Below are 16,817 nucleotides of genomic sequence, written 5' to 3'. Positions count from 1 at the left end.
GAGACTGTGCTACCAAAGTCAAAGTGAACCCCTCAGTGGCGTCCGAAAACTGTGGGGATGGTGGAGAAGGAACGTTTGGAAGCCAGGCTACTCCCGAAATGAGCACCTGTGGTTTGGGGTGTCCACTCTGATGGTCCTGGCACTTGCTTGTCCCGCATGGGCCGAGGTTGTTTGCCATCTTTGGTTAGTTTCAAACAGGGCCATTTTTGCACTGTTGAGACAGTTCATTGTTTTTAAAGCATGGGTTGCACCCCCAAAAGCCCATGAGGCCATTCAGGTCATGTGGGGCTGCTGGGCTGGGTGGGGACTGCGACAGAGCTCCAGGGCATGGGCCCCCCCAGAAGGAGCAGCTATCCGTGACCAGGGTGGACGGCCAGCCTGGTTCACACAGGACAGAACCCCAACATTCACACAGAACCCCAACGTTCATGAGGGGTGATTTGGGCGAGGTGAGGCCTAGGCTGCACGTGGGCTCCTTGGGGAAGGTTCTGGAGGGGAGGGGGCTCCTCATAGAACTTTCTGGCCACCGTGGGCTCCTCTGTGCCCTCTCAGACTGTAGCTTGAGTAGAGGGGCCCCTTCCAGGCCTCTTGATGTCGCAACAGTGAGTATGGAGCTGTGCGGGGAGGAGGGTGTGCCAGGCAGGGTCGAGCTCGGATGCTGCATGGACGGCCAGGTGACAGGTGGGCCTGGACCCCTCCCTGGCAGGAATCCGGGACAATAGCTGAAAACCACAATGTCTTTGTTGCCCCGTCGGCCACACAGGCCCCCCGTCTTGGTGGTGTATTGTCCACAGTCCAGTAAGTCGTCTCCAGGTGCGCCCAGAGCTTTGTAAGTTGAAGATTCTGAATTAATTAGGTGGTAGTATTTTTCCTCTGAGATCTTGAAGGATGTATGCTGAGCGGGTCTAGAGAGGAACAGCCCTGAGGTGGGAGGTAGAGCCTGGGGGGCCTGCAGAGTGTAATTTACATGGTATGTGCATGACCATTTAAAGTTGTTTTTTTTTAAAATTTATTTATTTTTGTTTTTGGCTGCGTTGGGTCTTCGTTGCTGTGCGCAGGCTCTAGGCACGCGCGGGCTTCAGTAGCTGTGGCTCGCGGGCTCTAGAGTGCGGGCTTCGGTAGTTGTGGCACGCGGGCCTAGTTGCTCCGCGACATGTGGGATCTTCCCGGACCAGGCCTCGAACCTGTGTCCCTTGCATTGGCAGGTGGATTCTTAACCACCGTGCCACCAGGGAAGCCCCACCGTTTAAAGTTTAATGGGTATATATTTTTAACAGACGTTGAAAAATATTTAAATAGCACATTAGCCCATGAGTTGCTGAGTATTCTTGCTTTAGTGTTAAAGTAAGATTTTTTAACAGCTTTATCAAGATGTAATTTACGTATTTCATAATTCAGCCACTTAAAGTCTACAATTCAATAGCTTTCAGTATATTCACGGAACGGTGCATCCATCACCACAATTTTAGAACCTTTTCGTTACTCCAGAAAAAAACCTTGTCCGATGTTGCCCTGCCTCCAGGCCTGGACAACCACTAGCCTACTTTCTGTCTCTGTGGACTTGCCCATCTTGGAGTTTCACGTAAACAGAGTCACACACTATCTGATTCTTTGTGTCTGCGTCTCTCACTGAGCATCATGTGTTCAAGGTTCATCCACGTTGTGGCCGGTGTCAGAGCTTCCTTCCTTTCTGTGGCCGAACAATACTCTACAGTGTGGATGGACCACATTTTACTTGTACTTTCATCCGTTAGTGGGCATTTGAATTATTTCCACTTTTTGGCTGTATGAATAATGCTGTATGAACATTCATGTACAGGTTTTTGGGTGGACATACGTTTTCATTTCTCCCGGCTGTATGCCTGGGAGTGGAATTGCTGGGTCACATCATAACTAAGTGTAACTGTTTGAAGAGCTGCAGACGCTTTTCCTCGGCGGCTGCGCAACGGGTAGTCCCACCAGCCGTCTCCACGCGCTGCTCGTCAGTACTTGTCTTTATCCACCTTTTTGGTCCTCGCCATCCTGGTGGGTGTGTGAGATGGTGTCTCCCTGAGGTTCTGACTCATAGTTCTCTACTGACTAATGGTGTCAAGTGTCTTTTCATGTCTTTGTTGGTCATTTAGATCTTCTTTGGAGAAATGTCTGTTCAGATCTTTTACCATTGTTTAGTTGGTTGTCTTTCCATTAGTAAGTTGTAAGAGTGCTTTATGTATTTTGGATATAAGACCCTTATCACATACGTGGTGTCCTTTGAGGCACAAGTTTCTCATTTTGAGGATGTTGGATTTAACTATTATGTTGTTGTTGCTCGTGCTTTTGGTGTAGTATTTAGATTTTAATATCGAAAACTGTACACGCTAGGTAATAGTGGTGCGGGTGATGTGTGTGGCTGAAGTTTAGAAGCATTGGTGTATCCACAGAGACAGCAGGCCTGGCAAGGCCATTGTTGTGTGACCTCCAGTAAATTCATTTCCCCTTACTGGGACTCAGTTTATCCATCTGTCAACAAAGGCATTGTAGGAAGAGGTGTGAGGTCTAAACTCTATTGGATTGGTTTAGGAGGCAGGGCACCAAGTTTACAGAAGGAAGCCGGGAGGAGCTGGTGTTTGGCAAGTCGGGGTGGGGCTGGGCAGATACACCGGAGTGTGCGGGCTTTGCAACAGGATTCAACCTGCTTCTTGGAAAGGAAGCTTCCAGGTGTGCTCATAACACTAGCTGTGACCACCTCCTGGCAGAAATCTGCGTTCAGCCACCCCACTAACACTGAGCCCGGCCTGGCCTCCTGCCAGGCGCAGGGAATGCAGGCGTGACTCAGGCCTGGCACTGCTGCTCAGGACGGGACGGAGAGCAGTGTGTCTGCCCCACCGCACAGGGCCTGGTCCTCAGTTGGTGCTACACATACGTCTGCAGAACGAACTAGAGAACGAGCCACTGACGGCAGACGGGAGACTGAGGGCTGGTGAGCACTTAGGAGGCAGCTGGAAGGTTTCTCAGAAGTGACCTCCAGCTGAGGCCTGAGCACAAGTGTGACGGTCAGGTGGACACCACCCCAGGCCAGAAGGCCAGCCTGGAGGAGGCGGCACATTCCAGGACCGGGTGGCTTCTACAGTCTGGAAGACCAGTGCTGTTGTGCAGAGGACTCCATCATGTGGCTGTTTATACTGAGGTTAATTTAAGTGAGATGAAGTGACAACCTGGTCTCTCGGTCACACCAGCCACACCTGAGGCATCAGTGGCTGCACGTAACTGGCGGTGCCGTGTTGGACACGCCCAGCATCACAGAAAGTTCTGTGGGACAGTTCTGTGTTTGAGCACAGAACTCGAGGGGAGACGAGTCCAGGCAGCTGCAGAGGGGCAGGGGTTAGACTCTGCGGGGCATCTGGGCCTGGATGTTTGGATGTTTTCCAGGAGAGTCAGCCGCCACGTTATGCAGGGACGGAGGTGGGGAGGGTGGGAGGGCTTATCGGTTGTCAGACGAGAGGTGCTGGCGTCTGCGCCTGAGGAGGCGTGAGGATGGGGGATGAGCGTGGCTCTTAGAGACGCTTGGGAGAGGCAGACCCCCTGGGCACAGTGACGGACGTGGTCGGGGCTGAGAGAGTGAAGGCTTCCGACCTAGGTGCCAGTGGCCTGCGGGGCCGTGGGGGGGGGGGCGGTCCAGGCAGGGAGCAGGTGCACGTGGAGGCACCTGGAAGGTGAGGCCTAGCCATAGAGAGTATCCTTGCTGTGTGACCTTGCAACACTCCCTCCCCTCTCTGGGCCTCGGTTGCCTTACGCTGCACGAGGCTGGATTACAGGAGGCTTCGGGACCCTGCCCTTCTGGGACCTCTGTATCTCCGGTAAGGAAGACAGTAAGTTCAGCAGCCGTGGGGCTCCAGGAGCCATTGCAGTCCCCTCCCCGAGTCAGTCCTTGCTCTTTGATTGTCTGGGTGTGCTGGAGTTTGCAATTTTGACTTGCAAACATTCGAGGGATGATGAATATTTGGTGCACTTGAACAGTGGCTATTTAGGGCGCAACAGCTGAACGCAGGCTGGAAACGGAGCTGCAGCCGCGCTTCTGCTCAGGTCACTTGCCAGCAGGCGACCCGTCGCTGCCCGCGGCCTGGCGAGGCTGCTTTAACGGTCCGTCTTCACCAAAACAGCTGGGCCGCCTCCTGAGCGTTTGGAATCCGGAGCTACAGCGCCCTCTGTGCTGTGTGTTTTGGGATCCAAAGCGTGTTCAGACGCAGGGAGGGAAGGAAAGCACCCCTGCCCCCGCGGTAGCTTTGAGGGGAAAATAACTCCAGCAGCAGGACAACACCTGCAGTGCAGACGGGCCGGTCGCTGGTGCTACACAGACCCAGCCAGCATCGCTCGCAAAGCAGAAGAAAAGGAGAAAAACCCCGCGGGCCGGGCTCAGTGAGTCTGGAATGGGTCATTTCGAGTCTGGCTTACTGAGCACTTGTCATCCAGGGCTCAGGAGCTGGCGGGACAGTGAAAGGCGCCCCCAAAGAAGGCACCCCCCAGCCTGGAGGCAGATGGGGCCGAGGTCGTGGGTGCAGGAAAGGGCGCCACGCCAGGCACAGTGCCTCTCGGACCCAGACAGGGAGGCCACTGTCACCCCGTAGACCTTGTTGTGGACAAGGAGACTGAAGCTCAGAGTGCCCGAGGGCCCCTAGGGGCACCGGCCAGCAGTAGATGTGGCTGGGGTGGCCACTGCACTGTCCCTACTCGGATCTCAAAGCAGTGGCCATCATCGTCTTTGATGTCATTAACATGTGGGTTCATTTCTGGTTCCTTAATTCGTAACAACAGTTGAGCTCTAAGCCTATGCGTCCACACTGCGTGAGTGTCCCGGGCTGCCGTCGGGAAGCATCACGACCTGGGCAGCTTAGAGAATCGGGAAGCTCTTCTTCCTCAGTTCCGGAGGCCACAGCAGAAACCATGGTGTCGCAGGACCGCCTCCCCCGAAGGCTTCTGGAGGGTCCTTCCTGCCTCTTCCAGCTTCTGGGCGTGGCTGTCGATCCTTAGCGTTCTGTGGCTTGTGGCCAGGTCACTCCCTTTTCTGCCTCTGTTGTCACATGGCCTCTCCTGCGGGTCTGTGTCCAAATTCCCCTCTTCTTATAAGGACACCAGTCACTGGACTCAGGGCCACCCTGACCCACTATGACCTTTTCTTAATGAATCCCATCTGCCAAGTCCCTATTTCCAAATAAAGCCACAGTCACAGGTCCCCAGGGTTAGGACTTCAACATACCATTTTTGGGGAACACAATTCAACCCTTTCCAACATCCAGGTAAGACTATATTCCGTGTATACCCACACCTCTTCCCAGTGCCTGGGTGACGAAGGTAGGAAAGAGTTTTCATCTTCACTGTTGATGGGTTCACCCGCCACCCCGCCTGCCTTGGTCTCCTCTGTATGTTGTATGAGGAGGGTCAGTTAGATCAAGGGCAAATATTATCAGTGCTGGTAAAATCCAATACAATTTTAGCTTTACCGACACTTGTAATTCCCCACTTTCCCACCTTCCTAAAATGTACGTTTCTGTCGAGTTGGAACGTTCATATGGAAATGCACACAGATGGTAAGCGGATGTTTACAACACACGCCAGTAACCAGGTGACCAGGTAACCAACACGAGGTCAGGACCAACTGACAGCCCCCAGACCCCTGTGGCCCCTGCAGTTTCCTCCTCCCAGGGTGGCTCCTGCCCCCCGGTTCCCAGGGAGTGCATCCCCGCCCCCTGCCCCCGTCCATGCTGCCCGCGCGTCTGAGAGATGCCTCTCCCGTGGCCTGTTGTTCTCGTGGCCAAGCCACATTCCGTTGTGTGAAAACCTCCGGTTTCTTCTTCCCTCTCCTGTTGATGGACTTGTGGGCGGTTTCAGTGAAAGGATGTTGTCAGTGGAGCTGCCCTGCCCGCTCTCGTACTTCTGAGGGCTCGTCTGGGGGCAGGGCTGTGCCAGGAGCACAGTGCTGGGTGGCAGGGTCGGGCTCTGGTCAGCTTGGCTTCAGTAGCGCTGCTGTCCGGGGCAGCCATCCTGTGGTCTACACTCCAGCAGCTCATTCCAGGGCAGGGTGTGGTGCCCAGGCTGGACGCCAATGTCTGTGACGGCCGTACACAGAGCCTGGACAGGTCACGGGCTGTGAATGCCCTGTCCCTGTGGACCAGGCCAGGCCTAACCCCACGTCTGGCCCTTGGGGCCTCACTCCCTTTGTTTGCGGGCAGCAGCTCCCCTCTGTCCAGCTCTGGGCGCCTTGGTCTGGAGGGACAGCCGTGTGTGTGGCCTTGCGGGGGGAGGGGCCTGTGTCTGCACGTCCGTCCGGGGGGCTGCTGCCCGCCCTGCAGGGACACACGGCCGCCTCTGCCCACCACGCGCTCCCTGTTCGTGCCACGGCCTGGTCCCCCTGCGGCTGCCACGCTCGGCCGCGGCTCTGCCCCCCAGTGAAGCTGTTCCCACACTTGCCCAGGCTTGTTAGGGTTTGACAGCCTCCACTCTGGCCGGCGAAGCCAGTGCCCCTGTAGCTGACACGTCGCGTTTTACTTTTATCACCAGCTCTCCTTCAAGGAGGAGGAAATTGAGGCTCCGAGGGTTTAAAGGTGAATCGGGAGTGGGAGGCCGGCCAGGGCTTGGTTCCAGGCTCTCGGACGTCAGGTCCCAGGCCTGTCAGGCACCGTCAGGCCGGGGCTCGGCCGGCCGGGGACCCTGGACGCGGGGTCTCTGCTGGGGAGGCGCCATGCTGCCCACTCCTCCCGGAGGCATTGCACGTGAAGAGGCTCTAAGTACCTGCACTACTTCTGCAAAGAACAGGGGTGTGTGTGTGTGTGTGTGTGTGTGTGTGTGCGCGTGTGTGTGTGCACGCACGCATCTCCCGGAGAAACCATCCCTGAGCAGCTGTTTGGAGGCCCAGGAGTTCCTCGTAGCCGAGGTGCACACACAGAGGCAGCTGCAGAAACACCTTCTGGCCAGCCAGCCTTTCTCCCCGCAGAAGCCAGAGCCGCCCCCCAACCCCAGCCTGGCCCGCCAGGGGGCGGCGCGGGCCTGAGAACAGGAAGTGCTGGAGGGCAGGGCCTCCCCTGGTGATTTCGACCTCAGCCTGCTGAGCCCCGCTCAGGCCCCAGGCTGGGGCCCAGGGGCGTGAGCGGGCAGCCTCACTGAACTGCCTGCCCTCCAGGCCCCGCCAAGGCCCCCCATGACCAGTGTGTCCAGCTGGGAGTGGCGCTCAGACGGGCGCCGTCTCGGCTGTCTTCCCAGTGCTTGCACTGCCTCTGGTTAGTGACACGGTGGTCCAGACCCGCTGCCGGGCCCTGAGCAGGCCCTGCCCCTCGCTGGGGCGCCTCCACACTAGGACCGCATCCAGCTGTCGTGAGCACCAGCCCAGGGGAGCCCACTCGCTACAACCTCGTGAGGTGAGCTTCTCCGGGGCCAACACAGGGCAGGAGTCGCAAGGGACTTGACTCTGTGAGATTATCTGTCCCTGGAACAGTTGTCCGATGTGGGAGGCGACAGGAGGGGCTGGCTCTTCCCTGACACCTCCTCCCTCCCCCCTCCCTCCAGGGCTGGCAGGCAGAGGGGCTACGGTGGTGTTCTCCGTGGTCCCCACGTGGCCACCGCATCGGTGGACCTGGGGCTCTGTGCCTCGTTATCAAAGCATGAAACCATTGCACGCTATTTCCACTCATCACTTTTACGAGGAGAGGATTTAAAGAGGCTCCAATGAAATGCTGTGCTCCCCTGGCCGCCAAAGAGGGAGCCATGGCCACGCTTATACTGCAGCACAACTGCTGCTACAGCCCTGCATGGTTAGCGGCCGTCCCAGATTAATGTGTAAAATGCAGTTTTGTTGTCCATGACCCTGTACTGCGTGTTGGTCTCCAGAACCAATTTATATATGAGTCAAACAGCGCCTCTCCTATATTTAATCTCTTTTGATGCTCCCGTCACACATGCCGCATGGATCCTGTACAGCGGGGGCTGGGCTGTGAGCCGCAGAGCTGCCTCCTTTGCTGAGAGAGGCAAGTGCCACCTCCTGTGGGCCCTGAGCTCCCCTGGGCCTCGACGTCCTCGCCTGTAACAGGGGGCACAGCAGGAACACAGCAGGGCAGCCGGGCTGGCTGTTTCCTCCCTGAGCCACTGTGGGATTGAAGTACAGATGGGGTCGCTGGGTCGTTCTGGAACTCTGCACCCCGCTGGCCTGGTCTCATCACCTCAGCGGGTCGCTGGCGCCCAGAGTCCCCTTCCTGCACTTACCTCGGGGGAGGGCCCCACCTCCGCTCCATATCTGGGGCTGCCCAGTGCCCTGCAGTTTGTCCACGACCTCAGTTGACCCCCCGCCGAGCCCTGGGTGTGACCCATCTATGTCTCCAGTAAGCACAGGGCCTAGTGGACCCAGGGGAGCTTCGGGCTCCAAGCTCCTGCAGTTAACGTGTGCAGCCCAGCAGGGACGCCGTGCGGGGCTCCCACGGGCTCAGAGCAGCACCCGGTGTCTCCACGTGGCCCCTGCCTGAAGGAGCAGGACCTCTGAGGGCCGTCCTGGCCTCTGCGGGTGGTGCAAACAGAAAACGTCCAGAGCAGCAGCGCCCGGTGCGCCAGGCCCAGGGGGGCCTCCTCGGCCAGCACAGGCCCTGTGACGGGGTGGGGGGGGGGGGGACGGGTCCTGCGCTTGACCTGTGAGGGTCTGAGCATGCAGGGGGCTCTCCAGCAGCTACTCCAGGTCCAGTCCTTGGTCTTTGGTGCATCTCCACGGCGCCCCCCCCCCCGCCCTCCGCCACTGGGAGTGATGAACAGACACCAAGTCTCACGTGGTTGATCACCTTGCAGGCCCCCAGTTGTAGGGCACTTAGGTTGTCTCCAGTTTCATGGGTTACTTTTATAGTCAGAAAGCCGTGGACTTTATTAATTGAAAAACAAGTAACAACCCATCACAGGCTTTTGAGAGACTCTCCCGAGCTTGTCAGCAGCAGGGCGGAGCTGTTGGCCCAGTGGAGGCTCGGGGCAGAGCAGCCAGGACCCCGGCTGAGGCTGCACGGCCACCCTGGGCTCTCTGCCCGACGGCACCATCGGGAGCCAGCTGTCCACCTTCGAGATCCACCATCACTGAGAGTAAGTGTCTTGAGGAAACGAGAGGCCAGGAGAAGACCCTGGGGGACAGAGGGGCTCGCCTGAGATGTGGGGGGTTGTTGCCTGAGGAGCATGGTGCCGGGCCTCGGGGAAGGGTCTCTGGAGAAGGGGCTTCTCCCGCTCCAATCCTTGCTTCGCTTCCAGGGTCCACTGCAAGCCTTCTCCCCGGGGTCCAAGCGTCCCCACGTCCCCACGTGGAGGACATGGTTGCCCCTGTCCAGCTGAGCTCTTAAGCCCCCAGGAAAGGCTGGCCTGGTGCTGCCCAGTCAGGGGCTCCCAAGGGTCCGAGGCAGGGGGACCTCGAGAACAGCACAGCACCACCGCCTCCCACGTGCCGTGGGCGCTGGCACACTTGAGCGCTGGGAGGATTCTCTTAGTTGGTCCCCACTGCAGCCCCAGGGGCTCGTCATCCTCGCCCGTTCAGACAGGACCCAGAGGCTCAGGGAGGGAATGGCCGCCCGCAGAGCTGCGAGGCCAGCGTCGTGGCCAAGGGAACCGCCTGCCCCGGGCTCCCGGGTGGCTCCATGCGGCTGGCCTGGCCATGATGCTGGGCCGCTACTGTCCATGGGCTCGAGTGGCCAGGGCACGGTCACTCCGGCTCCCCAAACACCCTGCTGTTTCACCGTCGGCCAAAACTGCCTGATTTGGGCAACCACGGGAGTTCACTGTCTTCGGCTGCTCCTGCAGCTGGGAATTCCTTTGCTTGACAAAATAAAAGAAAAAGGAAATTATTAACAATTCTATAACAGTAGCAGGGAAGCAGGCAGGGAAATGGGTAAATGGTAAGAAGTCAGTAAAACCTGCAGAGAGAGCAGTTCTGGCCCCCGCGCCCTGCTTTGCCCCCATGGAGCAGGTGGGGGGCTGTGCCGGCTCCCAGCGCCCCCAGCCTCGTCTGGACGCCCGCCCCAGCTGACCAGGACAAATGTTTCCTTGGGAGCTTCCGGAAAAGATTATCCCCTTTGTTCAAATCAAAGCAAGCAAGTCATTTTTTTCCGCAAACGTCCTCCTGAACGGCAGCGTGGAGATTCTCCCTGGTGTTAGGGTCTCTGGGGGCCGCCCCTGAGCTATCGTGAAAGGGGAAGAAGGTGAAAAGAAGGAAAGATACTCTGGTCTTCATTCCCACATGCCAGAGAAGAAACCAAGTCGGGCATCTCAAGAGCAGTTTGATCAGCTGGTGGTTTTTTACACCCTAAAAGGAAATTTCGCAGACCTGACATCTCCTTAAAAAGCCTCGAAAATAAGCTGGAATCGACCCCTACGCTCGGGATTGAGTTTGTTTTTCGTTCAGCAGGAAAAACAACATCACAGCAGTAGCCTTGGTGCTAAATATTTAATACACGGTTTAGTAGATTTTGAGCATCTTGTTTTACCTTGAATAAAAAGATGAGTGACAGAGGCTTAAATACAGAAAGAAGAACTAGGGGCCTGTGTTCATGGTTGCCAGGGACAGAGCATTCATTTCCACTCTAATTTCATTCCTTAGTCACGTCCCCAAATTCCGGATGAGCTGGCAGAAAAGTATTTAAAACACAGTAGATCTTAAACTTTCAAGCAAATCTCTTTCCCCCCCGGCCCCGACCCTTTGCTTTGGAACGCAAGTCTGAGTCACTGCAATTATTTTTAAATGGAAACAACTTCAGACTTTCTTTGCAGTTACAGATCTTTGAATTGTTTTTAAATTGGTTTTCATGAAATTGACCATAAGAGGTTTGAGTCTCTTCTGAGTTAATTTTTCCACCCAACCATAAGTGAGCAACTTGTCTCCTGTGTCCTACTTTGAACAGCTGTTGCTGTGTCTCTTGGAGACCCAAGGGGAGGGGGACCAGCGGGTGTGAAGGCCCCTCGTGATCACCTGATGGCGGCAAATCGCTGACTGGTCCTGATGCTCTGGCTGTGGCTCACGGCGTGGCCGGTCGGGGCATGGGCAGGTCTGTGGGCGAGTAACAAGTTGCTGGGGGAACCCCTCCTTGAGTGTGGTCATCATGAGGCCCATAGCCTTCAGGGAAATCCTCCCCCAAAAGAAAATAGGTTGGTAGGAGTGAACAACAGGTGCTGGAGGTTCTGAATAGGAAGAGAGCGTGCTTTACCAAACAGATCCCCACCCCCTCAGGGGCCAGGACAAGCGTTGCCAAAGCTGGCAGGAGATACTGACGGGAAGGTCTCGCCGAGGTAACTGCCAGGGAGCGGCCTCCTCTCCCTTCCAGAACGTCTACCAGCCGAAAACCTGACATTAAACAGCTTAATATATCTCCTTAATGACAAGGTGCTCGCTGTCTGCCGTGTGCGTGATGGGAAGATTGTCCGAGACAGAAGGGCTGATTTCTGCCTCCTTGCCTGCGCCGGGTGAGTCCGGATCCCCTGCGCGTTTTGGAGGAACGAGCAAGTGTCTGTCTCCTCGGGTGTTTTGCCCCTGAGGTTGGCCTGGGGGCGGGAGCCAGAGCCTCGTACCCACGGTGGCCTCTGCCCCCGGGACATCAGGCCACCTGGTTAGGACAAGGGTCTTCGCAGAAGTGATGGAGTCAGGAGTCAGGGGTGAGGTGGTCACCTTGGACTCCTGGATGGGCCCGAAATGCAGTCACGTGTGTCCTTGGTTTGGACACAGAGAAACCAGAGGAGGGATGTGGTGATGGAGGCAGAGCTGGGGCCAAGGAAGCTGGAAGAGGCTGGAGGGACCCCCCCACCCCCGGAGCCCCTGGGGGGAGTGTGACCCGCCCACGCCCTGATTTTGGATCCTAGTCCTCAGAACCGTGAGGGATGAACTCCTGTTGCGTGAAGCACGTCTGTGGTCATCTGCTACAGTAGCTGCAGGACACCCATCCACGTGCCTCCTGGGCCCCCAGCTCCTGGAACTAGGAGGAGCCATCCCAGGAGGCGGTGGGGATACAGACGCCGCCAGGCTCTCCGGTCCACGTGCCTCGCCCGGCTTTGCCGCTTCCCAGCGGGTGACCCGGCTACAGTGCCTCACCTGTGAGGTGGGTCTAGTCACACTGCCTGCCTTCCAGAGTCCTGACCTGTGTGCGTCAGTGTGGGTGGAACGCTGACAGCAGAGCCGGGTGCTAGAAAGTTCTACGGGAGGGTTTGCTGTCATCAGTAGCTTACTGAATAATGGATAGAAGAGGGTCAGAGGAGGCTGGGTGCACGGGGACCCAGGGTCGGACACTCGGGAGCACCGCCGTCTGTCTGTGGGCATCTCCAGGGCCGAGCGGGAACCTGCAGTGACACCTGAAGGTGTGCCTTTCACGATTCTCACGTGGCCTTGGAAGTGCCCTAGTTCTTTCTGCCTCTGTCTTGCTGGGTCTGGGATGCCGGTCCTTCTGCATGACACACAAAAGGTGTATGTGTGGCCCACCTCTCTCTGGGCCTCAGTTTCCCATCTGGGCTCAGGGATCTCGGGGGCCCTTAGCTCTGACGAGGACACGGAAAAGTCTTGTGACAGCTGTGTGTGCCCTGGGCACATTGCACAGTTGCCCTTTTTCCAAAGTTTCACCCGACGGTTTGCTGTTCTCTCTCCTGGCTCCCGCATCCCCATTCAGCTGGCCTTGGCTCGCCGTGTGCAGCTCGGCAAGTCCGTCTCTGCACACGTTGGTGGGGCAGCCAGCAGCAGGGGGTACGGCGGGGCTCTGCTCCCCTGGCGGCGTCACCCCTGAGCCGTCTTACCTGCCCCACTTCACAGAGGCACCAAGGGCGCACCTGCTCCGTCGGCCTGGAGAGGGTGGCAGGCCTGTGTGAGCAGACCCTTCCCCACCAGCTGTCCTCCCCAGGTGTCCAGTGGAGAGAATATGGCCCAGCCCACTCCCCACCCCAGTCCCCCCATCTCAATCCAGGGGTCCCCTTGGACTAAAGCAGGGCCTTGGACCCCAGCGCTGGGCCCTGTATCGGGACCCCTCTGTTTGTGAGCTGAAACCTCTCACTGGCTGTGTAGAGGTCTGTAGGACGTCTGTAGGACAGGGACACTTCACAGGGGTCGTGAGGACCCAGGGAGTGAACGCACGGAAAGCGCTTAGCAAGGCACTCAGCTCAGAGTAAGAGCCGGAAAAATGTTGGCTTTTATTCCTTCATGGGTTTTGGTCATAAGCTGCCAATTTACTCTGTTTTTAATCAGAGCAAGTTTTCTGTTTTCCCACAAGTTAAAGAATGCTGAGATGTTGACAGTAGCAGTGAGACCAGCAGGGGGGCTGTTGGTCTATGGGAGGGCACGAGGGTCTGACAGCTGTTAAGAGGGGTGCAGCGGTGCAGACCTGCTGGGGGCTGGGCCAAGCGTCTGGCAGGAACTGGACACGCTGGTGGGCCCTTCCTCCCACCAGGAGCCAGGACCTTTCTTGGGGACGTGGGGGCGGTTCTTGCAGCCGCACCTCTGGGGCTGCAGCCCCTGGTCCCCTGTGAGCCTAGGCGCCTGACCTGGCGGCCGGCAGCCAGTGTCCTCCGGCCTCGCTGTGCGCAGAGGTGGTTCTGATCCCAGAGGAAACGCAGGCTTTCGAGACCCACGCCCGGAGCCATGTCTGACCTTGGGACCTAAAGAAAGAGCCTAGGACTGGGTCAGACACCCGGGTCCTGACCCAGGGCCGGCCATTTCCAGCCGTGTGATTCTGCAGACGTCGCTCCCCCTTTCCCAACCTCAGACGTCTGTGTCATTAAAACAGGGGCAAAGATCAGAGCCTTGAGGGGCGCCCCAAGGACAAATCGTGCAGCCCAGGGAGGGCACATGATGCGCGTTGGATTCTGCCCCCTCGGCTTATGTGAAAACAGAGGTACTTCTCTCAAAACATTCTGCGTCACTTCTTAAAAGTGTAGTGCATTTCAGCGTGACCAGATCTGGAGGAAACAGACGGAATTTCACAACCTCTCCAAGGTTGCTAAATCACTGTGTCCTTTGTGCTGCTTTGGTGTTGCCAAAGATTCCATACGCCTTTCCTGTTGCTGCGGTAAAAAATTACCACAAATTTAGTGGCTTAAAGCAACACAAGCTTGGTCTCTTATGGTTCTGGAGGTCCGAAATCTAAAATGGATCTGTGGGCTGTGGGCTTCTGGAGGCTCTGGAGTTGGCTTCCTGCCGAGGAATGCAGGCGCCTCTAGAAGCTAAAAAGGAAACAGATTCCCCCCCAGAGCCTCCATCTTCGGGGCCGCCAGTGTAGCCTCTTCTGCCTTCAGATCTCCCTGTGCTTCCCTCTTATAAGGACCCTTTTGATGACATAGGGTCCATGCAGATAATCCAGGATAATCTCCTCATCTCAAGATCCTTAACTAAATCACATCTGCAAAGTTCCTCTTGCCATTTAAGGTACCCCGTATTCACAGATTCTGGGGATTTAGATCACAGATTTCCTGGGAGAGGTCAACATAGCAGTCATTCTCACTTTAGTGTGAATAACCACAATCAGGTAGTGTTGTGCTTCCTTCCGAGCTAAGGGAAGTCCCTCTAAAGGAAGGCGGTTTGGGTGTGGTCAGCTCTGGAGAGGGAGGAGAGAGGGACATGCAGGAGGCCCTGAGAACTGGTCCCAAGCAGCCTCTCACTAGGGTTTAGCGGGTCTGGGCTTTGAGGGTATCAGGGACCGCCCTCCAGTGCCTGCTTTCTGGTGGCCTTGGGGCTCCATCTGACTGTCTGAGCCAGGCGGAGTGTGAAGTTCCAGGACCTTCCTGAGAGGAGGAGTGGACCCGAACCTTCCTCGGACCCTGGCCCTTCCCACTTCCACCAGTTTCTACCTTTCTTCCCTTTTTAACCCCAGTTGCCGTTGCCAAAGCCATCTTTCACTTCAACAGGCACCTAATCCGTGGTTTGCCTCATTCCTCAGCTGCTGTTTGACCAGGAAGTCAGCCTTAACACCTTTTCATTTTCCTGCCTTGCAGTCCCGAGGCCAGGGTGCCCCACTGAGCCCCGAGGCAGCGGGAGGGGGCCGCCAGGTGCTGGCTGCTCCACGTGTGAGGGCAGTGGGTCCCGGGAGGCTCCTCCCGTGAGGTCTCAGTGTATCCCAGGGGAGGGGCTGCCACCGGCCTTGCTCCCTCTCAGTCAGTGGGGGAGGGCCGTCACTCCTGGGCTCCAGGTGCCGTGTTCCGGGAAGCGCTGGTCCCTGGCCCCTGGGCTCCCCACCCCTCGTCAGGGCGAGCCCTGGGTGCTCAGCCAACTCCAGAGGGTCCGATAGCATCTCCTTTTCGCATCTCCATGCCCCCCTCCCAGGAAGAAGCCTGGGGCGGGCCACACCCCACACCTGCCCTCCTGCACCTGAGCGCACCTTCCGCCGGGACACCTGGAGGAAGAAGAGGCTGCCAGGTGACCCGGTTCAGCCAAGTCCAGTCTCCTGCCTGGTGCTTTGGGTTCAGTAGTTTTCCAAAGTACCTGCTGTTCCCCAGTGCAGCCCAGGAAGCGGCAGGAAGGTGGCCGGCCCCCCATGGAGGGGCTCATGGTCCACCTTCTCCCTACTAAGTGCAAGGAAAGAAGTCCCAGCCTCCGCAGTGGGACCGGTGCCCCTGGCCCCTGGCATCCCACAGACGCTCCCAGGTTGTCCCTTGCTCAGCACCTGGGCCCTGAGGTGTGCCAGCGTCCTCCCCACAGCAGATAAACAGAACTCTGAGACTCCCTGAGTTGTCCCAGGCGTGAACTGGCTGGTAAGGACCTCCGCCAGGAGGTAAGCAGAGCTGCCTTCCTGTGAATGGCCCGGGGACAGAGGTCACCGGAAAACCCCAAGGCGGGAGATGGGAAGGAACCAGGAACTGTTCTGGAACCTGGTCACAGTGCCTTCAGGAAGTGGCTGGGCTTTTCCCAGAGCAGCAGGGCTCAGAGCCACCTGCATTCCACGTGTGTGACCTGCTCAGAGGGGTGGGCCAGGGTGAGGGAGAGGGAACAAAGGCCAAAGCCCTGGTGATGGTGATGATGGAGATGGTGATGATGGTGATGACGGCCTGGCCAAGAAAGTGGAGGAAGGAAGGTCCACTGGGAGGGCCGGCAGAGCCCTGCTGGGTCAGGGGAGCCATGAGCTAAGTGGAGAGGCAGAGCCTGGGAGACAGAGGGCAGAGAAGGACCCAGGCCCCACCTTCCACCCAGTGAGGATATACGGGCAGACAGAGGGACGGTCAGAGGGAGCAGAGGCCTCAGAAAGGCCGTCCGCTAAATCTGCACTGTCCAGGACAGAAGCCACAAGCCACATGTGCCTGTTAATGTGTAAGTTAATTAAAATAAAATGTGAAAGTCGGGTCCTGTGTCCAACATCTGGGTGTGCCTGTGAGGTATAGAGCATGTCCATCGCCGAGGAAAGTCCTGCTGGGCTGGGGAGGGCAGTGCAGACCACGCCGAGAAGCAGAGTCAGTGACCCGGAGCCCCTGGCTGGGGCGAGGTTGGCTGGTCCCCTGACAGCACAGGCGAGAGCTGTGCTGCCAGCCCCGGGCATGGCGCCGGGGCCTCTGAGGGCCCACAGCTTCGTACATTTTTGTAGGGTTCTCTTTGAGGGGCTCTGCCCCAGGAGCTGGTGGTGAGTTGTGATGTATTTTCCAACGAAAATAATTCTTAATTCCACGACAGACTGAAAAAATAAAAGGCCGGGGACGTATCGGGTGGGATTTGCAGGCTGTGCAATTGGGAGAGACTGCCTTGCGGGGAGGGCTGTTCTGGGGTCTGCAGGGAAGAAATCTGGCTTAAATCTGCAGCAACCCTTTTCCACTTAAAACGTCAAAGTCCGTAGAACCAGTGTTGTGTAGACAGTGCTTGGCTCGACCAGGGATTCTCAGTT

The 16,817-nt window shown here is 57.4% G+C and overlaps 1 protein-coding gene across 2 annotated transcripts in view; it reads left to right on the top strand.

Annotated features, from left to right (window-relative positions):
- The window catches only part of FAM20C (FAM20C golgi associated secretory pathway kinase), a 38,019-nt gene that overhangs the window by 9,336 nt on the left and 11,866 nt on the right, over positions 1–16,817 (top strand). The gene's annotated exons all lie outside the window — the stretch shown is intronic.

This window comes from Balaenoptera musculus, chromosome 15, assembly GCF_009873245.2.
Source record: "Balaenoptera musculus isolate JJ_BM4_2016_0621 chromosome 15, mBalMus1.pri.v3, whole genome shotgun sequence".
In the NCBI taxonomy this organism is placed as follows: domain Eukaryota; kingdom Metazoa; phylum Chordata; class Mammalia; order Artiodactyla; family Balaenopteridae; genus Balaenoptera; species Balaenoptera musculus.
This window is presented reverse-complemented; position numbering and strand designations above follow the sequence as displayed.